General features: G+C 37.7%; 1 long non-coding RNA gene across 1 annotated transcript in view; it reads right to left on the bottom strand.

The window, feature by feature from the left end:
* Positions 1 to 10,972, bottom strand: part of LOC144329409 (uncharacterized) — a 71,094-nt gene extending 60,122 nt beyond the window's left edge. Inside the window, exons 1-2 of the long non-coding RNA XR_003724707.2 lie at positions 10,894 to 10,972; positions 10,688 to 10,762 (exon numbers count right to left, since the gene is read on the bottom strand). This is a non-coding gene — a long non-coding RNA (uncharacterized LOC144329409). The remainder of the gene's footprint in view (positions 1 to 10,687; positions 10,763 to 10,893) is intronic.
* Between the last annotated feature and the right edge of the window lie 13,011 nt (positions 10,973 to 23,983).

Here is a 23,983-nt window from a genome sequence, read left to right on the forward strand (position 1 = left end):
TTTTGGTTTTGTTTTGTTTTTGAGACAGAGTCTTACTCTGTCTTCCAGGCTGAAGTATACTGGTGTGATCTTGGCTTACAGCAACCTCTGTCTCCCGGGTTAAAGCAATTCTTCTGCCTAAGCCTCTCAAGTAGCTGGGATTACAGGCGTGCACCACCAGGCCTAGCTAATTTTTTGTATTTTTGGTAGAGACAGGATTTTGCCATGTTGGCTGGGCTGGTCTCAAACCCCTGACCTCAAGTGCTCAGTCTGCCTCTGCCTCCCAAAGTGCTAGGATTACAGGCATAAGCCACCACAACCAGCTGGTTTCCCCTTTTAACCATTTCCCTTCCACTCAAAGAACTTCCTTTAGTATTTCCTTTAAGTAGACCTACTAGTAATGAATTTGTTTAGTTTTCACTTGATAATTTTCTCAATTTGCTCTATTTCTGAGAGATTTAATTTTGCTAGATAGAGGATTCTGGATTGACAGTTACCATGGGCTTCACCCCTTAGGGTCTGAGATTGTCTTTCTAGCTGAGGGGGGCAAGAGTAAAAGGTAACAAAAACTTCACCCCACTGAGGCTGCCATCCGCACTGCCACCCCCATGATAGGGAGGGGAGGGCTACTAGTTCTTTGTTGACACTTGGATGGAGATGGCCAAGAAGAGTCTAAAGGCTTTTCTGTAGCCTCCCCACCCCTATCCCACTCCCATCTTCTGGGCAGAGGAAGTGAACTTTTCTGAAGCTTTTTTGGTGTGTTCCTGTTCAAAGATCTGCAGTTTAGTCTGATTTGGAGCCTGTTGGGATATACAGAATGTAATAACCTCAGGAAATACACTGCTCACTCTCCCCTCTATTTCTGACTTTCCTATGAGTCCCCTTATTCTTATTCACTTTTCAGAGTCCTTTCAGAGACCTTCAAACCTGTCATATTTTATGCAGAGTTTTTAGTTGTAGTCAGGGAGCTGTAGCATGGAGTGTGATTATTTCATCTGCAGTTGTTAAGGTGATTTTAATATTCCACATATGAAACAAAACACTATATAAAATAAAGGAGTACCAGCATTTTAAATGGTGGCAAAATAATGTGTATTTTCTCACTGATGCTGAAACAAAACATATAACTATAAACAGTTTTATCCAAAGGTGTGCTGTTGCTAAATGCTGTGGATTTTTCCTGACTATATTAAAAGGGAAAAAATTAATTTATAGTAATGCATGTGATTATATCTAAAAGGCAAATCTAAATTTGTTTAAAACAATATACAAATATCTTTATTTAGTATTAAGAACTCACCCACAAATATTTAGTTTTTTGTCTAACATCCTTTACACAAAGCTTGTTTTAATGCATACATTTTGCTATCTGCCTCCGAGGCACCCCACTACCAGAACTGAAGCTCTTGAAAGTAAGAGAATGGACCTTACCTGCCTGCCCTTATTCACCCACTAAGAAAATCCCAAATCATATTTATGAAGTTGAATTTGAAATCAAAGTTAGCTTTCCAAAATTTTCTGTCTTGGACTTACATTTTGCTTTTTATTTTATATATACACCTGACTTTCTACTCTTCTGTGTCGATTTGTATTTAACAAATTTAGATTATATATGTGTGTGTGTGTGTGTGTATGTATGTGTGTGTGTATATATATATATATATATATATATATATATATATATATATATAAACTCTGGGCTGGGCGCAGTAGTTCACACCTGTAATCTCAGCATTTTGGAAGGCCAAGGTGGGCAGATCACGTAAGGTCAGGAGTTCGAGACCAGCCTGGCCAACATGGTGAAATTCTGTCTCTACTAAAAATACAAAAATCAGTTGGGCATGGTGGCACATGCCTGTAATCCCAGCTATAGGCTGAGGTAGGGGAATGCTTAAACCCGGGAGGTAGAGGTTGCAGTGAGCTGAGATTGTGCCATTGCACTCTAGCCTAGACAATAAGAGCAAAACTCTGTCTTAAATCTGGTTTTTTTTTTTTTAAATAAAGTCTTATTTTGATATGACAATGATGACAACAGGTCAACGTGGATTTTTAGTTATTGTTTATTCTGCTGTATCCTTGCCAACAGGCAAACCCCTTAGCAGTCTAGAGATTCTTTACAAAATAGATGTATTTCAAAACTGGCAATATAATGGTTGAAAAGGTAGAATTGCCCTTACAGAATAAATGAAATTACCGCAAAATTAATGACACTGAATCACAATTTGAAGGTAGAAGTGTTTATATAAAGAAAATCATACATATCATAATATATTTTACAAGAATCTAAAACAATGTTTCCTCAAGTATTATTACTGTAGAATTAAATCTATGTGCCCTTCAAAATATGGGTTAAAAGGCCTTTTTGTGTGTTTACTTTTAATCATGTGTGAAATTAGAAATCCACTTCCTAACAGGGTTTTTTTTTTTTGTGAAACAATTTGAAATCAACTCTGCTGAATGTTAGCGAACAGCAAGAACAGTGGTGTAGTCTGTGTGATAGATGTTCATAACGCAGGCTAGTTTAAAAGGCAGACTGTGGGGAAAATCTTACTGCTAAACATCATGAATTTTTTGGAAACCTGAAAACAAGCAAAAATGATATCATACTTCAGTGTGAGATGTGTTAGAAATTCTCTTCGGCCAACCACTTTTTCTTAATGTTGTGGTCACCAGTTTAATGACAGTATCACCTAGATAATTTAAACTGGAATACTAAATATACTTTGCAACCGTCAGATTTATGATACTTGAGTTTTTATTTAAAAATACAATAGGCTATTGAGGAACTTGGGGGAAAGAGTGGGCCTAGAGTCTTTCTTGCTTGAATTATTATTCAACTTAACTTTAAAAAGTAGATTTGTAGTATATTGGACCTTGCTTATGAAAATACAGGCTGTTTCATGTAAAGTGAAATGTTCTAAATTAGTTCCACTCTAACTTTCAGGACATCTGCAGGTCTCATAGATGAGCTGTCATGAGGTATCAATATATTGAAGCTGTCTTCTTTCACTTTATTATGCAGCAGGTTCACCAATTATTTCCATAACAAGTTAGATTCCAAAGAGTTCTTTAAATTTTCTGTAAGCTAGTGTTTATGAACACATTGCATAGACTATGATATGATTTGGCTGTGTCCCCACCCAAATCTCATCTTGAATTGTAATTCCCATCATCCCCACATGTTGTGGGAGAGACCAGGTGGAGATAATTTAATCATGGGGGTGGTTTCCCTCATCCTATTCTCGTGATAGTGAGTTAGTTCTCACCACATCTGATAGTTTTATAAGGGGCTTCCCCCTTCACTAGGCTCATTCTCCCTCCCGTCACCCTGTGAAGAGGTGCCCTCTGCCATGATTGGACGTTTCCTGAGGCCTCTCCTGCCATGCTGAACTGTGAGGCAATTAAACCTCTTTCCTTTATAAATTACCCAGTCTCGGGCAGTTCTTTATAGCAGCATGAGAATGCACTAATACAAGCTACAAATATTACCTTTTAAAGAACATACACAACTCCTATAAAGAAATCCAGTATTGTATTTTTACATGGAATTTCAATGAGGTAAGTAAGGTACATTAAAGTCATGTAGTTCAGTCACTGTTTGGAAACTTGAATCCTTAGTAAACTCACCCTAAAATGGTTCTCAAAGGTTGATCACCACCAGAGACAGAAGGAAGAAAAAAAAGAACTAATGTTTACTGGATACCTATTGTTTTCAGTGCTTTACATATATTATCTCATGTAATCATTCTGGTAACCTTGAAAGGCAATCTTCCCATTTTCCTTTTAAAGAAGTATAGATCACAGAGATAAGTCATAAGTGGCACCCTTAAGAGGTGCCTACAGATCTGATTCCTCAAACCACGTTCTTCCCTCTACACCACATTGCCATGAAACATACCTCTCTGCCACAGGAGTCACCATCCCTAATGAGGTCCACTGAGATTACACTATTGGTCTAGAAAAGTTATCTTACTGTGCCCTGAAGTACAAGTCTCATTCCTCTTTCATGTAATAGCCGTTCAAATCGTTAATGACAGATCATAAGTAAGAATTAAGGTTACTCTTAACCATTCTGTTCACGAAACAAAATATCCTCTGTTCATCCTTTGAAAAAGTTTGAAACTTCTCCATCCTCTTAAAAATCTCCTTGATATGGTTTTTAATGAATCTAGAGCCCTCCTAATGTGAGAAGCCCAGAACTGGACACAGAATCACTGAGTAATACAGTAGTACAGTAGGTTTTTGTTTGTTCGTTTGTTTTTGACACAGGGTCTTACTCTGTTACCCAGGCTAGAATGCATGTGATCTCGGCTAACTGCAACCTTCGTCTCCCAGGTTCAAGCAATTCTCCCACCTCAGGAGCACACCACCACACCTGACTAATTTTTGTACTTTTATTAGGGATGGGGTTTCACCATGTTGGCCAGGCTGGTCTTGAACTCCTTATCTCAAGTTATCCACCCACCTAAGCCTCCCAAAGTGCTGGGATTACAGGCATGAGCCACGGCACCCAGCCAGTAATACATATTGGGCTGTCATCTCTCATGTTCTAGATACCTTGCTCCCTTTAATGTAGCCTAAGCATGCATTAACTTTTCTAGCAGCCACATCATATTGTCCACACAAATTGAGTTTACTGAGAATTCAAACTACTAAGTAATTTTATATACATGCTGTTGCTAAGTCATGTCTTTCTTGACCTGGTTGAATTTTTGGATGCTTCTAAAATATTTTAAATTTTTCCTGCTTCATCAATATTTTTGTGAGACTCAGCCAGTTTTACCTCTATTTTGACATTCAACTTTTGATGTAAATAAAAATTCCCCACATTTCCACACATAATACTCCTCATCACTAAAATCACATTTGAAAAACCAAGTGTGAATTTATAAAATATGTTCCCTAAAGAGTACACATTTTGGCCACTATGCCATGGTTCTGGTGCCATCCAACAGTTGTATTACAGTCTCATCTTTGCAAATAAATATTTATATGAACAAATATATTTATATTTCATGACCTGTTGCCCTTATTGCTTTATGACATTTACTGGTAGATTAATTGGTAGTGACACTGAAAGGAATCCTAGCTATCATAATTAAAACAAAGTTGTAAATAATTTGGTGTTTTAAATAAATACTCAATTGTTTGAATTAAAATGTGGGATAGAAAGAATTATGCAAACTGCTAGATGCATACCTTGAAGATTGTCTTTAAAAGCTGATGTGTTACTAGGGACTTTATCTGTCTGTTTATCTACTGATCTATCTATCTATCTATCTATCTATCTATCTAATTCTCTATCTATTGTTTCTCTCAGAATTACATAATCGATAAAATTTTTTATTATTTACAGTCAATATTACTACTTATATTCAGGATTATATGTGGCATTAGTAGACCTCCTGTACTGACTTATTCCTTCCAGATTTCTAATGTTGTATTTGCAATAAACATAAGTTCCAGAGTTGTTCCAAGCATAATAGTTGAATAATAGATAAATTTTTGAAGAAAATGACAAAATACCTGAGATTGTTGATTATCATAAAATCCAATCCCAATACAAAGCAATAAAGAATAGGACCCAAGTAGATCAAGTTACGTCTCTAATAACGTGCCGGTGGGGCACCTCAGATTAGCAGGTAGATTTTCAACAAGTAGCAGCACAAAGTCTCATAAACTTGAATTTTACTTACTGCCCTAACTCTCTCCCACTGCTTCTTTAATCCCCAGCAAGAGGCTTTGCTCCTTCCTGGTTCTGAACAAGGACACATTTTAGTCTGAACACGTCAATTTGTCTGTGGCTGCCACTCAGGGGAATTCCGTTTTCTTTTATAAGATTTGAAAGTTGTCCCAATCAAGTCCAAACCCATCACAGACATTTTCCCCCAACCATGCCTCTTTTCTTTGCCAGACTTTTCCATTTTTAAAAAATTTAGTTTAGTTTTCTGTTTTGACTTTTGTTTGATAAAGTACCTTCAAATACAGCCAGCTGATAGACTCTAGGAGGAAGGTTTTCCTTTGAAATAACTGGGGGAAAAACATTGTTGAACAATTTTGATCCTATCCATCCATAACTGTAGTGTCAAGAACAATAGAAGGAAAATACTTAAAATCATAACATAGCAATTTTCTACTTTAAAAAAATGTATAGCTGTTACTTGGGGGAATACATGTGCATGTTTGTGTGCAGGTATGTATTTCTGCATGCCTATGAGATGACAAAACCCCAAGCATCTTTAGATGTGAATTTTCCAAGTGTCAATGAACTACCTTCTTTATCCATAAATTTATCAAAGAACTACTTATTTTTATCAATTGCCTCTTCTACTTGAGCTGAAAACTGTGCTGTGCACTATGAAATGCCATGTGCATCTCACTCAGCTTCTCAAGAAGGCGGATGTGATGGGCTGAGCCCAGTAAGCACAGTCCTGCCAGAGGCTATGTCTAACCTCTGTGGATGTAGTCATCTCACTCCAGTATTGCCTGAGAGGAACAGCACCATAATTAACACCCATCCACCAGTGTGTTGGTGGTTTCTGGGGAGATGAGCAAAATTAATAACATCTGCATCTAACAAAGATCCTAGTTGAGGCTTGCTCTTTAGAAGATTCAGGAATAATGCTTTCTTTTTCTGTTGTCTGTGGAAGTGCCAGTCTTTTCTCCCTCAACTCTGTGATAGAATTCACCCAAAAAAATTAAAGAAAGGGGCACAGGAGTGGTAAAACAGTCAAATACTTGTTTATTGGATGAAGTATTTGAAGGAGTTAGTTCATAAAGTCTCAGCACTTCGTAAGTCATCATGGAAATTAAATTCTTCCATAGTGTCACGGACACTCAATGTATATCATCTCATTTTTCCTCTTGTCAAAATTCTGTAACATTTTATCAAACGGGCTCCAAGGGTAAATTGCTCAAGATTTCAAGGTTTAAGAATGACATAGAATGAAATTAAACTGCAGCAGGTTTGCTTCTATATCCATACTCTTGCTGTCATAGCATCGTGCCTCTCATTATCTGGTTAACTTTTTCACCTGGATCCCTGATGATACATCACTTTTTCAGGAAGTCTTCCAAACAACCCTAACTGAAAATGCCACGAAGTCATTCATTATCACAGTATTGTCTTTTAATTTTCCAGTTAGCACTTATCAGATAAATTCTGGTTTATTTAATTGGTAATAAATTATAGCAATAATAACAACATAATTTTAGTAACAATGCCTTTGGTTAATAATATTTAATTGCTTGCTTTTTGCCTCTAGTCCTTCATGAAATGATGGAAACTGTGCAAAGGGGGACATAACTTGTTTACTGTTCCAACTCCCATACTTGCGATATAGCAAGAGATCATTAATACGTATTAATGAAAAATAATCCAAAGACATTAAATGCTGTGTCCAAAAAACCTTACACTGATTGCAACATGCAAACTCCAATGATCACTATTATGTGAAAGAGCAAATCTTATTTGCAATTTAAACATCTGTGAAATCATGATTGATATTTATCGACAAGCTTCCTTAGTGTTAACTTCCTCCCTATTAAATAATATATTTAAGGGAACAGGAGTGAAGGTATATTAATTGTCTCCCATGTTCACATCAGTTACAGTTGTGTCAACCAGGAGGGACGAGTTAAAGCAATGTTTTGGATAAACGTGCATATCAACAAATGCATCAACACATTGCACATATGTCCTTTACACTCAAAAACTGAGTCTAACATATTAAAAGCTTTCTGCTATATCTCCAAACTTATTTCTTTATAAGTAATATCCAGTTCTGGAAACAACAAAACCTTTGCTCTGGAGAAAAACTTCTTCCAAAACTATATGGATAATAACTTTGCCTTTTGCCAAACTCCAACAAAATACATTATTTGTGCCTCCCAGTTCAGACAACTATAACTGATGTGGAGATGACACATCACTCATATACTCTCATTTTCTTTCCTTTAAGTCTTTTATTTAAGGGGAAATCATAATGGGAAAATCTCAAGTCACATGTAATTCCTATTTATTGTGGCATGTGTATGTATGTGGCCAACAGATTCTTAAAAATTCATATTAGAACTGCAATTATCTTTCATGACAAATAAAAAAGGATCGTTTGTTATTCTTCTGCATTTCTTTTTTTCATCCATTCAGTAAACACTGTCTCCCACTGGCCTACCATTTGTCCCTGGATGCCTTATTGCATTTTTCTGTGGTTTCTACTAGGAGATATGTTTTCCTGCTTATACAGATGCTCAGAAAAAAACTTTTTTTAAGCAAACTGCAATACCAGAATAATTTTACTGATAACTTCTTCCTTTATGTTAGCTTCTTCTGGATGGCTTAGTACTGTAAATACTATATTTTCCTATGTAGAAATAATGTAAAAGCTGTCTTTTAGAAATGTCTTTCTAAGTATTCTATTCATGAAAGAGTTTCTATTAGGGAATATTGTCTGTCTTTGCGGATGGAAAAGGACTGCTGTTGGTGAAATTGGTGGAATGAGATTTACTATTTATTGGAACTCTTTTAGCTAAAAATATGCATGTTAAAATCCATCTGTTAGAAATGTCTACCTTAACACTAGCCAGTAAATCTATATAATATTGATATCCACCTGAATCTCTTGGGCTGCACGACTTTTCAAGGCCTAGGGATATCCTCAGGCATCAAACTCATTGACAAATTGTCAACGAGTGTCAGTGAAAGAATACTTTCACATTCTAACAAATTTGTTTTAGCCTTTACATTTTATTTCTTAGCTTAAGTCCCATTTGTTTGCTAGTAATTCTGAACTTCTGCTAAGTACTGTGCCAACTGTGTTCATTTGATTAGGTCAAGCCAGTGGACTTAATTTTAGGACCTAAATTCAGGAAGAAAGTTCAAAATTCATGTTCTGAAAAGTGTGTCTGTCAAATTCTGAATAAAAACATACATTCTTGGGATTTTTCCCCTGTCATCATTGAATTCAATGAATCTTTATAGACATGAAACCGAAGTTTAAGGCTGCAAATCATTATATGATGGGTAAAAATTTTCAAAACTAAGTTTTAATTTGAAAAATTGAGTCATCTTCACAGACTTGGAGTATAGGAAGTATTTTTAAAAGAGAAAGGAAAAAACTTTAGTAACACAAAGTTTATGAAGATATGTAATATACACAAACTTGAAAATAAATTGTAGGTGCACCAATGCAAAAATAAGTTTAAAAAATTACTTTGTCTCAGAAACTAACGAAAGTTTATTACTGCCCCAAATCTAATTGCCCTAACTTCCTTCAGAAGCAAGTCATTGTCTATAAAAAATGACTTTCTCTGCCTAAGAAATGTTATATAGCAATATAAACATGTTTTTTAATATATTTCTTTTCATTTGCTAAAGATATTGCAAATTAATGATTACAATCATTTGTAATTTTACTTACATTTAAAAAGTATAGGTATCATACTTATATAGTAAATATTATATCAGAATATTCAAAATATAAAAAACCAGTAAAGCAAAACTTAGTCTCTTTCTCCCTCATATCCTCTGCCCCTCTTTTGTTTACCAAATAAAGAGTTTTAAGGGAACTATAGGCACATTTTCAAAAATTTGATACCTAAGCATTTTGAAATCACATTTAGGGTGTTTCAATATATTAAATATAAGAAACTTAAACATATACCTTTTTGAACCATTAAAAGTATTTTAAAAATTCTTTAACAAATGCTTGTCATTCAAGCCACACTTTTCATGTTGATGCCTTGCATTGTGTCTTAGTTAAATATTTTCTTTCCTGAAATAAATTTTGAGGGTACTGTTTATCTTACAATTTTCCATGAACTGACCACTAGCAGAACTTAATATTTTGTTCATTTATGAATACATTTACCTATTACATTTTGGCATAATATATATAAATTTAAACTAATTACTGTGGTCAAAACCACATCTAACAGTTTGGGAAGGCTTTAAACTTTTAAAAGAGACTTGAATGCATAAAATTGGTGCCAAGGCTCTTAAAAAGCACCTTCAATTGATTTGTAAAATACTCAAAAAGAATTTTCCATTTCTGCCATAAAATCATAATCATTGGGTTTTCTAACAGCAAACTACTCCCTTATCACGCCTAATCAAGATTATTTTTGAAAAGGAAAAACGAATCTTAGATTAGCATTGCTTTTTAATGCTGCTGTGTGCCATCTACTAGCTGTGGTATTGAGTCAGGAAAAAGTGTATGGTATATTGTTAAGAAAAGGCAAACTAGATTTCTCTTCAGTGGCTTTACACTGTGAGGCACCAAATGGCTTCATAGTTTTCTGGCAGTCCACATCTATGATAGGAGTATTTGCAGAAATAAAGAAAGCATAAAAGGACTCCTACACTGCACCATGGCAATGATTAGAAACGACAGTCTTTGAGCTTTGAAAACAGCAGAATCCAAGCATGCAGTCTACAGCCCTGAGCATAATCTCTTTCCCATCCAAACTCAGTTGCAAACCCAGCTTCTCTTGCAAACCCACAGGCTGGAAGAGGAAACCACAGCCACTCCAAAGTAGAGTTTCAGGCCCATCATTAGTGGTTTCTGTCACCATCTAATTGCATTTGCTTTATGAATGATTTTTTTATGCAGATAGCATCTCACATTGGCTCTTTCAACGAAGAAGAGGAAGGTCAAGAGACACGACTAAGACAGCCAACACATTAGAGATCTGTGACCAACGTACTCACATCTCCAAATGCCTCCAGATTGCAGCCTCTGGAAATATCTAGCCCATTTCTTTATGGCACTGTTGCTTCGATCAGCTGTGGGAATTAACATAAAATAATATAGTAACCCAATAGGTGCTGGACGGCATTTCAGAGCATCATTTTAAGGGAACACTAAAGGCACATGACAGTATTCAAAGTCTGAGTGATAAATAGCAAGTAAATACCTTCTAATCGAACAGAAAGGGGAAGGATGCTGAGCCGATACTGATGCTGCCTGCTCTCTTCCTGTGTAACAGCAAAGGCGGCTCAGTCCCTCTGACGGGCTGTGAAGCGTGGCTGCCTATCGGCTCCTGGGCGGTCCTAGTGCCTGCGCCAGGTTAGCACACAAGGTAGCTCCAAAGAGCCTCCCTGTTTCTGCTAATTCTTCTAGTGATTATCACCAAAGATTTTCAGGGATGTCAGCCAGCTAAGCATCAGGGCAGTGGGGTTTGGGTTTGGGAAAAATAATAAGTGAATACAGTTTGCTACTGTCAATCAGAAACTGCTGTTGAAACTAGAAAGGATTATAGGTCTTGTCTGTTAAATAAATGATGTTCATGAAAATGTTGAAGCCAGAGGGCTGTTAAAAAGAAAACTAATTTGATAATATACTGTATCTACTAAAATCCATTTGTTTTATTTTATTTTTTCCATTTTTAATGTGTAAAGGATAAAAATTAAGAAGTAGGAGGTTTTTGAAAGTCTGATATATTTACATAACAATTTCAAAAAGTATTTGCTAAAAGCCTAAAGTCCATTAGTAGCCTATGCTGTTCAAACATTTAAAATGAAATAGAAGGAATAGCAAACAAAATGGAGACCTCCAGAAGCTTATCCTATAAAAGAGGGAAAATGTTCAAGTGCTGCTTCATGTAAACACCACACTTCATCTTTCTCCATTCATTTCCCCCACTTTTTTACCCTCATGACATTTATATTTTTTAATTTAGTTATTGTTGAACTCCCCTGCAATATAGTATCTGTGAAGGAATCTGTTCTACTGACTCTTTTTTTTTTTTTTTTTTTTTTGAGACAGGGTTTCCCTCCTGTCACTCAGGCTGGTGTGCAGTGGTGCCATCTTGGCTCACTGCAACCCCCTTCTCCTGGCTCAAGCAATTCTCCAACCTCAGCCTCCAGAGTAGCTGGGACCACCAGTGTGTGCCACCACACCTGAGTAATTAATTGTATTTTGGGTAGAGACGGGATTTCACCATATTGCCCAGGCTGGTCTCGAACTCCTGAGCTCAAGCAATCCACTTGCCCCAGCCTCCAAAGTGCTGGGGTTACAGGCATGAGCCACCACGCCCAGTCTCTTTGACTTTGAAAAGTTAACCCCTGGAAGATTACCAGAATGTAACAGGCCCTCAGTAAATATTTGTGAAAAGATGAAAGAGGCAGGAAGCTGAGAAATTACACTACAGAATGCAGGTACAGAAGTTAATCTCATAAGCGATTAAATTCAATTTAGCATACTTCTCTGCACAACTACTTTTAATAAGGGACTGTGCTAAGTATATGTTTGCCTCTAAGGAGCTTATAATTTTTTATTTTTTATTTTTTGAGTCAGAGTCTCGCTCTATCGCGGAGGCTGGAGTGCAATGGTGCAGTCTCACCTTACTACAGCCTCCCGCCTCTCAGGCTCAAGTGATTCTTGTGTGCATGCCATGCCCAGCTAATTTTTGTAGTTTTAGTAGAGACAGAGTTTCACCATGTTGGTCAGGCTGGTATTGAACTCCTGAGCTGAAGTGATCTGCTCACCTTGGCCTCCCAAAGTATTGGGATTATAGGTGTGAGCCACTGTGCCCAGCCAGGAGCTTATAATTTAAATGTAGAGAAAAATATTAGTGTATGTCTATAATCAAATAATTACATGTATATAAAATACTTGCCATAAAAGAAAGGACAATATGAGTCAGAATATGCTATATTTGCTAAGGGCTTCTATGTCTGGATGTTATAAGTATGGAGTGGAGCTGAGGGATTGGGTTTGAGAAATTCAACCCAATTGATTTCTTTTTTTTCCCAGAGTATATAGAGTTCGGGTGGCAGTGGGCAGGTTGGTACAGAAGAGACTAGAATCTGGAAAGTTAACTCTAGTAAGATTGGTTAGTAGAGTAAATACAGGTATTAAGACAGGTGAAGAGAGTGAGTACAGGTACAGGTATGTGGGCACTGTAGGCCCTGGATCAAAGCCTAACATTGGCAGGTAGTCAGTAGGAGAGTGTTCCTCTCCACCAAGAGATGGTTGCCTTCCAGAGCAGGGAGGGCAGCTCATAGGTTGTGGTCCAGGCATTCAGACCATGTGATGAAGTGTAGCAGCAGTAACAAAGTATATCACCCCATAACAAGGCAACGTGCTATTGAGGCTGAGACTCAGGGCTTCTGCAACCAAAAAGGGAGGGAGAAAAAAAATCAAGGTAAGACTCTTGCTATGAAGAACTCGAGGCTGGTGTTTCTCATGGGAAAAGTACGGTTCCAAAAGGCATGGGGTGACAGTGAACCCAGCCACAAGGGACAGTGATGTTTTATACGATATAAGGATCCAGAAATCAATCTGCTTGTCATGTGCAGGTCAAACAGCTTTGACTGTGGTTGAAGAACTTCAAGACTAGGGAGCTATGTTGATCACTAGAGTCAGGCGAACCCCAGAGTGATTAGTGATCAATGAAAGAATGCCTTGTTGAGCCCTGAGGATTGTGATTTGCTTATCCATTGCACTTCTTTCCGCTTCTTCCTAATTCAGCATGTTTTCTGAAATGAGACTTTTTTTATTTGTAAAAAAGTTGATCAGCAACAAAAGACACTAATGTACCCTCAGTGAGATCCTTGTTACTACAAAGTGGTGAATGGGCTGGACTGTAGAAGGGGAGTGGCTAGTGTGTGAGGGAGGCAATGCCCCATCATTAAGCATTTCTCTGTGGCTACTGGTTTTTATAATGTTGGAGAGCTCCCTGAGAAACAAAGCACTATGTCCATAATTGGGCCTCAGACATACACTGACATGTCATCTGTGCAATGACTCCAGGTGGAGTGAGGAAAAGTGGGGCAGCTGAGAGACATGTCACCATAAGTCAGAAAGATCCCAGCATGAGGAAACAGACCTCACCACAGGACCTGGGAGCAGAGGGGAGTGGTGGGTCTCTGTAGAGCTTTGTGACTGAGATGGACACACTTGTAATAGAAAAAGACTCCACACGAACTTAAAACACAAAGATACTGCAATGGACTGAATATTTGTGTCTCCCCAGAATTCACATGTTGGGATTCTAACCCTTAATGTGATGGTTTCAGAATGTGGTAGTTGTTGAAAGATTAGGTCATAAGGGTAGAGCCCTAATGGGTGGGATTAGTGTCCTTATCAAAGAGACTCCCAAGAGCTCTTTCACCCACTTTCTGCCATGTGAGGATCGAAAGGGAAGTTGGCAGCCTGCAGCTCAGAAGAAGACCCTCAGCAGAACCTGACTGTGCTGGCAGTCTCACCTTGGACTTCCAGTCTCCAGAACTGTGAAAAGAAAATTTATGTTATTTGTAAATCACCCAGTCTACACTTTGTTACAGAAGCCTGAATTGACTAAGATAGATAGCTCATAAACTCTATAGTATTTTGGCCCTGAGAAAACTTGAAATGTGTGGGTGCTGATATCATCTTCCCTTTCAGGCTGTTTGGCCAACACAGGTGTGTGAGATTCGGTGCCTGGAAGAATCATCGGGGACCCCCGTCAGTCCAGGAACTGCTGGTTCTGCAAGGACAGCTGTGTCATAGTGCCCAGGTTTGTAAAGGGGGGTGCTGGTATCACAGATCTTGGGCTCAACTTGCCAAAAGCCAATGGTGACTATAAGCACAGTGTGACTTGGACCAGTCTGTGGCTTTTCAAGATGACTCTGAAGTGAAGGACATTGTAAGGAGCTAGAATTCATGGATGAGCCGGTGAAGGGGGGCTCAGATCCTATGGGACTGGTTATCTATTACATGTGACCTTATGTGTACTCACGTGCTAGTGAATTGTAGCAGTCAGGTGCCATATGCAAATGCACCTGTTATATAATAGGGTGGGATAATCACTGACTTTGAGACTATAGACCTGGATTTAAATCTGACTCTTTGTGCTTCCATATAGTTGAATAAATAGTACTTCATAGGCTTCTTGTGATGACTCCACGTCAACTACATTTAAAGGCCTAGCACAGAACAGCCGCCCATTACAAAAAGGAAACTGGCCGGGCATGGTGGCTCACGCCAGTTATCTCAGCACTCTGGGAGGCCACAGCCACTGGATCACCTGAGGTAAGCAGTTCGAGACCAGCCTGGCCAATATGGTGAAACCCCGTCTCTAGTAAAAATACAAAATTAGCCAGGCGTGGTGGCACATGCCTGTAATCCCAGTTACTCAGGAGGCCAAAAAAAGAGAATCACTTGAACCCGGGAGGCAGAGGTTGCAGTGAGCTAAGATCATGCCATTGCACTGCAGCCTGGGCAACAAGAGCGAAACTCCATCTCAAAAAAAAAAAAAGTGTTTATTTTTAAAAAAGGAAACTGCTATATTTAGCAGCATAAAGCCAAAGGCTGCCAGTCTGGAGATGTGCAGCATTGACAACAGCAATGACTTTCAAGCTTCTTTTACTTCGAAGCTTTACAAAGTGAATCTCAGTTTCCTCATAAGTATAATCCAGTAATAATACCTCTGTGAAGAGTTTGTTTAGGATTAGATAGGATCATGCATGCAGAGTGCTTAGCATGAATATTCTACATGTGGATCAAAGAATGGTTAAATAAATTGTGGTGGTTATTAAAATAAAACGGAACCTCTACCTCTTGAAGGTGATACAGGCGGAGGGCAGGGAAATGCTGGGTAGAGTAAGGCAGTTTCCTGGCTAGGGCCCTAACCCCATAGACCCCCCAGACCTAGGTGAGGACAGATGCTTCTGCCTTTGTGCCTAAATGTTGCATTTTCCAAGACCACCCTGGCCCACCATGCCCTCATTTTGGGCCTATAAAAAGCCAAGACCCTCGCAAGGCAGAGACAGAAGCTGCTGGAGAGCGAGGGGAACACATCAGTGGAAGAAGACAAGCTGCTGGACATTGAGAGGACATGGAGGGAGCACGCCGGTAGAAGAGTACACCAACACTGAGAATAATTCGTATTTGTAGATAGAGTAAAGCCCTTTTAAGGAAACTTCAATAAATCATCATTGCCATCACTTTTGCCTCACCTCCAGTCCCTATGCCCCTCATTTTAACTGACTTACTCCAATCTGCTCAACAAAACATGCTGACTGATGTCCACACATGCAGAAGGCTAGTGTTTACTCTCAAGCATGTCCATGTTCTTCCACTCTCACTATTTGAGTTGCACATAAACCAAGATTCATTAGCATATCATACCAAACCTGTTAATGTTGAATGTACTTTTAGTGTAACTATATAATTTAATTGAAAGGTGTTTATACTGATAAAATATGAGTGCACAAGGAAGTTATTATTTCTAAGAAAAATAAATGTAATGCTTTGTAATAAGTAGATAAAGATGAGTTGCTAAAATAAATTGTTGCCAAATCCGGTATGGGCCCAAAATATTCTAGGGAATTCAAAGTAAAATTTTATGCCACGGTGGCTCATGCCTGTAATCCCAGCACTTTAGGAGGCTGAGGCAGGCAGATCACTTGAGGTCAGGAGTTCCAGACCAGCCTGGCCAACATGACGAAATCTTGTCTCTACTAAAAATACAAAAATTGGCTGAGTGTGGTGGTGCACACCTGTAATACCAGCTACTCGGAAGGCTGAGGCACAAGAATTGCTTGAACCTGGGAGGTGGAGGTTGCAGTGAGCCAAGGTCACATCATTGCACTCCAGCAAGAGTGAAACTGCTAGTTACATTAGAAAGCATAAGACATATACTTTAAATCTTTTACCTCAACTTAAAATAGATAAATGTTAACTTATTTGCCACTGTTTTACAATGAGGACAAGTTCTTTCCTTTGAGTGTGTATGAGTATCAACGAGTGTCTATAATTTCTAGTTTTAGTTCTGTTAAGTGGAGCAAGAACACAAAACCCTTGCAAAGCCATCTGAATATATAATGTAACTAGCATTTTTGTTTTAATGACCAAGGTGGCATCCTGATCACATCAGACTTCCCTTGTAATACATCATGTGCTTTGTTTGGATATAACTTCAATAGTCTTCCTGTCCTGAACCAAATTAAACATTTATAGTGGCACAAGGAAAGGACTTAATATGGACTTTGCTCCACTATATGTAACAGAAATTAAAGCAGTATCATCTAATATAAATGCTTTTAATCACATAGCATAGAGCGTCTTTGTCAATAAGCTAAGTAGAGTCCAGGAAATGTACATAGACAGGAGAACTCTACACAAAAATTCCTAAACAGATGGAAGGAGTCGTACCCAGTTTGTGTGTATATTTAATGGCACGTAAGGTATGCTCTACCGAGGAAAGGTCACCTTGAAAATATCTTGAAAATATATTCTCTAAAGTCTATGAAAATGAAGACCAAAAAATGGCCACAAATAATCTCATCAGCTGCCATCAGTGATTTTTTTCATTATTTACATAACAAAACCCCATTATTAGGAACTTCATCATCATCATCATATAGTTTTTACTTGTCATAAAAACATGATGGAAACGAATATAGTTATGTTAGCGGTGGTGAATCCATAGAGGTCTGCATCAACCCCAATTCTTGCCTCCTCAGAAGAAAGAATTCAACCGAGGGGTCATAAGGCAGAGTGACGGACCAAGACAAGTTTTAGAGCAGGAGTGAAGGTTTATTAAGACGTTTTAGGGCAGGAATGAAAGAAATTAAGTACACTTGAAAGAGGGCCAAGCAGGTGGCTTGGGAGATCAAGTGCACAGTTTGACCTTTGACTTGAGGTTTTATATGTTGGCATATTTCTGGGGTCTTGTTTCTTTTCTCCCCTGATTCTTCCCTTGGGGTGGGCTGTCTGCATGCACAGTGGCCTGCTAGCACTTGGGAGGGGCCCTATGCACAGTGTGTTTACTGGAGTTGTATGGATACTCACTTGAGGCATTCTTCCCTTACCAGCTGAATGTTCCTAGAAGGAACGGTTCAACTCCATCACTTTACCTCTTAATGCGCATGCTTGAGCCCACTCACCCAAATCCTGAGATCTTATCAGGAAGCTACTAATCACCTGTTTCAGGTTTTTCTATTGGTAGACTGCCTTTCCCTGGCACCAGCGGTGACCAATTATTATTTTAGAGAAACAGTGTAATAACTGCTTGGCCATCACCTGATGGTTGCCTGATATTCCTAGGGAGGCAGAGGCTCTCCTGCTCCACTCATGCCTGACTAGCTACCTACTGTAACAGTTATAGTATATCAATGTTTAATCTACTTTCCAAAACACTTTCATCTTCACTGAATTCTTTGTTAAAGGTGTTGAAGTTATTTTGTATTCTTCAGAATTTTCATGATTGCAGAATAATTGCTAAAAGATGTGTAGTGAGTATGCCTTATTGCTTCTTTAGAGCAAAGCCTTCTCTTGCCTTCACAAGAAGTTGTAGCAGAAAGTTTTCGGAAAGACCCCAGTTCATATTTCTACCATTTAGTGTACCTGGCATTCACACTATCAGAAGGGCTAAACTGGAGGTCATTATTAAAAGAATTCTTGGTTGGGTGCGGTGGCTCACTCCTGTAATCCCAGCACTTTGGGAGGCCGAGGCAGGCAGATAACTTGAAGTTAGGAGTTCAAGACCAGCCTGGCCAACATGGTGAAACCCCATCTCTACTAAAAATACAGAAAAAAAAAAATTAGCCAATCATGGTGGCACGTGGCCGTAATCCCAGCTACTTAGGAGGCTGAGGCACGAAAATCGCTTGAACCTGGGAGGCAGAGGTTGCAGTGAGCTGATATCGCACCACTGCACTCCAGCCTGTACGATAGAGAGAGACTTTGTCTAAAAAAAAAAAAAGAATTGTCAAATTTTACTTTGAGCTGCTGTGAGTTTCAATAGGGGAAGCCTTTTTATTCCATCTGTATTCAATCACTGTCCCAGTTTTGTGAAAACTAGGAATGTGCTTTTGTGATTTAAAGAGTTAATTCACAGAAGAGCTTGCACATCTAGTCAAACAAGATGCCCTCAATCTGCTCATCACACCCCATGGGGTGTTCCAATATTGCTGGTTTCACTAAAATGAGTTCACATGGGAAGATTTCATGATAAGACACATTCATTTATTTAACACATATTTATTAAGTGCCTACTATGCTTCAACCATTGTGTTAGGCACTGAGGATATGAGAATGAACAAATCTATGGACAGTCTATTTTCATGGAGCCCACAGTCTGCTGTGGGAGACAGACATCAATCAAACAATATCACTGGGAAATTTCATTTACAATCTGAGGTGAAGTCTTGAAAGTAAAGGGAAATGAATCTTGAAAGCAATTGACAATAGAACCAAATCTATCTGAGTATGATGAAGGCTTTCCTTAGCAAGTAACATTTGAGCTGACATTTAAAAGATGGGAGAGAGTTAATTAGGTGAAAAAAGGAAGGCAAAAGAGGAAGACTTCTGAACCAATAGCTCTCAAACCTTTCTGTAACCACAAATATATATTAAATATTTTAAATTATCATACCCATGCAAACATATACATACATAAAATTTAAACAAAACTTTCTTACAATGACACTAACCCTTACTACCTGCAATCCACACTAATTTTTTCTATTACTTTCAATTTCATTTTAAAAATTTAGTTATGACTTATTAATCTGCAGTTAGACTGTAATAATGATATTCAACTTCCACTTTCGCATCAGGAACAAAAACCTTAAAACACACACACTCTCTCTCACACGCGCGCTCTGTCTCTCTCTCTCTCTGGTATAGCAGTGTTCTCACAGGTGACTATCCAAAGAAGTCTCCATGGATATCCCATGGATATCATATTTGTTGAATATGAAACAAATAAGAAACACAAAACTAATTACATCAGCTAATGCCAGGATAATAAGGAGCTGCCTTATTATAAGTAGGCCAGTGACAGGAATGGGTGCCTGGAAAGGGCAGGGTTACCCCAGGATGGATGCTCACAGCATTTCTTCTGTCTGCAAACTGGTCTTTAGGTCATCTGCAATATGCATAAGGGTATCCTGGGGACAGGTGTTGGTTTGAAGCCCTTCTTTTGACAGGAAAAAATTCTCTCGGGAGGAATTCTTTCCAATTCCCAACTTAGAAATTCAGCACTCCCAATGACTAAAATCAAGTATTAATACACAATTAAATATCACCAAATGCAAACTATAGGTTGGGAGAAAATTTTTACAATCAATCCATCTGGCAGAGGTCTAGTACCCAGAATCTACAAGGAACTTAAACAAATTTACAATAAATAAATAAATAAATAAATAAATAAATAAATAAAGTTGACAAAGGACATGAATAGACATTTCTCAAAAGAAGACATTCATGCAGCCAACAAACATATGAAAAAAAAGCTCAACATCACTAATCATTAGAGAAATGCAAATCAAAACCACAATGAGATACCATCTCCTACCATTCAGAATGGCAATTATCAAAAAGTGTAGCAACAACGGATGCTGGCAAAGTTGTGGAGAAACAGGAATGCTTTTACACTGTTGGTGGGAATATAAATTAGTTCAACCATTGTGGAAGACAGTGTGAAGATTCCTCAAAGATCTAGAACCAGAAATGCCATTTGACCCAGCAATCCCATTACTGGATATATACCCAAAGGAATATAAATCATTCTATTATAAAGATACATGCACACATATATTCATTGCATCTCTGTTCACAATAGCAAAGACATGGAATAAACCAAAATGCCCGTCAATGATAGACTGGATAAAAAAAATGTGGTACATACGCACCATGAAATACTATGCAGCCATAAAAAGGAAGGAGATAATGTCCTTAGCATGTACATGGGTAGAGCTGGAGGTCATTATCCTCAGCAAACTAATGCAGGAACATAAAACCAAACACTGCATGTTCTCACTTATAAGTGGGAGCTGAACAATGAGGACACATGGACACAGGGAGGGAAACAACACACACTGGGGCATCTTGTGGGGTAGGTGAGGGGAGGGAGAGCATTAGGAAAAATAGCTAATGCGTGCTGGGCTTAACACCTAGGTGATGGGTTGATAGGTGTAGCAAACCACCATGGAACACGTTTACCTATACAACAAACCTGCACATCCTGCACATGTATCCCAGAACTTAAAACAAAAATAAAAATAAATATCACAAAACGTACAAAAAAGCCACAATAAGAAAGAATCACTCAAATGTTCAAAATACCATATTTAAATGATCAAGAACTGTAATTTGAAACAACTAGGTACAGAATACAGAAGAGCTGCGTATTTCATGCTTAAAAAAATAAGGAATATGATAAACTGACCAATGAAGAAGAAATAGCCAAGGAATAATCATGCAAGTTTGAGGAAAAATGGTGTTTCATAAAATAAAAATATAATTGTTGAAATAATATCTACATCCATCAACCTAATAACATAGTACATATAGCTGAAGAAAGACTACATGAGTTGAAATATATATCATTAGAAATTATCCAAAATGCAATATAGAGTGATAAAGAGGTAGAAAATGAGAGACATTAAGAGATATAGGGGCTAGAATAAGAAAATCAAAAATATATCTAGTGAAAAGCCCAAAATTAAAGATTAAAGAAAGTGGAGATGTAACAACATTTAATTTGATAATGGATCTAAATTTTCAAAGCTTAAAAAGAATCTGTATGGATCTAGAAAACACATACACTAGGCAGGATATAGGACAATAACAATAAAAATAAAAATTCACAGTTAGAATCATCATAGTGAAACTACTTAACATCAAAGACAGAAGCTCTTAAAAGTGGGGGTAACAGATCACCTATAAAGAAATTAAAATTAGATCAGATTCCTCTACAGCATCCGTGGAAGTCAAATGACAGTAGAATCAATGTAGAATCGAATATCCAGAAAAAAAACATCCTTTAAGAATTAGGATGAGGCAAAGACTTTTATAGATTTAAAAATGTGGGTGTTTATCACAAAAAGAACCATATAAGACAATTTCTAAAGGATCATAAATAGGAAAATAATTCAAGGAAAACATCAGAGATGCAATAAAGAATGATACACAAATTAAATTATAATTATGTTGTATATCCATGGGGGAAAATGCAGACAATGAAGTCTAATTTGTGTAGCTAAGAAGAAAGAATTATCCCAGCTACTCGGGAGGCTGAGGCAGGAGAATGGCGTGAACCCAGGAGGCGGAGTTTGCAGTGAGCCGAGATCACTCTACTGCACTCCAGCCTGGGCAACACAGCAAGACTCCATCTCAAAAAAGAAAAAAGAAAAGAAAAAGGAAAAAGAATTAAATAGCATGCAAATAGAAAGGGAGTTTTGCAAATTAAATTATTCCACAGATATTTTATTGTTTGGAAGGATAAGAGATGTTTAGGTTTATTCAGATTTTTAAAGAGAATATGCATGATAAAATTTTGAGGGCAATCACTGAAAGAGTAAAATCTACACTGAATGCATTCAATCAAGTGACAGGAATAAATAAAATTAAATAAATATAAATGCAAAAAACCTCAACAATTCCTTAAACTGTATCAGCTTAGAAAAAGTCATACAATTACAAAGCAAAAGTAACACAAAAGAAACAAGTACAAATAGATCAATATCCATAGTAGTAAATGTCCTAAACTCACCATTTTAAGGACAAAGATTATCAGATTTGATTTTTGAGAAAAGGATACAGCTCTATATCATCAGCAAGAGATATTGCTTAAAGCATAAGAACACAGGTATTTTGAATGAACAAAAACAAAATAAAGCAAAATATAAATCAGTCAAATACTAACCAAAATGAAGCTGACATGGCTTGTTAGTATCAGATTAAAGAGGCATTAAAATAGAAACTTTATAGGAAGAGAGATGAGCACTATACACTGATGAAAATTTTAGTGTATCATTATGTTTTAGGAAGACATGTATAATCTCAAGATCTATCGCTCAAGAAGAGAAAGTTCTATGTCATGAATAAAATAGTCTGAAAATTTGTAGAGCAAAAATGAATAGGAACACAAAGAGTTCTCATTTATCAATAGGTCAATAAAATTATTAGAAAAATCAAAAAGACCCAACATTAAAAAAAAATCTTGATTTAGTAGATATGAAGAAAAACAGAGAATATATCTCCTTCTTATATAGACATGTTACATTTATCAATATAGATCAGACTGGCACAGTGTCTCACACCTGTAATCCCAGCACTTTGGGAGGCCAAGGAGGAAGGATCGCTTGAGCCCAGGAGTTCGAGACCAGCCTGGGCAATGTGGCAAGACCCCACCTCTATAAAAAATACAAAAATTAGTTGGGCATGGCGGGGCATGCCTGTAATCCCAACTACTCAGGAGGCTGAGGTGAGAGGATTGCTTGAGTGTGGGAGGTCGGGGCTACAGTGAACCGTGTTCATGTCACTGCGCTCTAGACTGCATGACAAAGCGAGACCCTGACTCAAAAAAAGAAAATTGATCATGTGCTTGGTCCTAATTCAAATTGTAAAAACTTTTTTGTTGTTGTTTTGAGACAGGTTTATGGCTTGCTCTGTTGCCCAGGCTGGAGTGCAGTGTCATGAACATGATTCACTGCAGTCTTGACCTCTCAGGCCAAGTGATCCTCCCATCTCAGCCTCCTAACTAGCTGGGACTACTGGCACATGTCACCATGCCTGGCTAATTCTTGTATTTTTTTTTTTAGAGATGAGGTTTCTCCATGTTGTCAAGGTTGGTCTTGAACTCATGAGCTTAAGGGATCCTCCTGCCTTGGCCTCCCAACATGTTGGGATTACAGGCGTTAGTCACCATGCCCAGCCACAAAATTTTCTGAAGAATCAGTATCACACAGGCTGTGTTCTTTGGCCAGAGTGCAATTTCATACACACACACACACACACACACACACACACACACACACACACACATATATATCATATACATGTATCGTATCATATGGTATCATGTATATATCATATGATATATACAGGAGATATATATTATATATGAGATATATATGATATATACATATGAGATCTATATATATCAGAATAAAATGATAAATAAACCTTTCCTGTACAGTTCATAAATACAACCATGCTTCTCAAAAATTAATAGGTCAAAACCTAAATCACAACATAAGTTTTAAAATAATTAGAAATCAGAAAACACT

The sequence above is a fragment of the Macaca mulatta genome, chromosome 18, assembly GCF_049350105.2.
Source record: "Macaca mulatta isolate MMU2019108-1 chromosome 18, T2T-MMU8v2.0, whole genome shotgun sequence".
NCBI classification, from domain to species: domain Eukaryota; kingdom Metazoa; phylum Chordata; class Mammalia; order Primates; family Cercopithecidae; genus Macaca; species Macaca mulatta.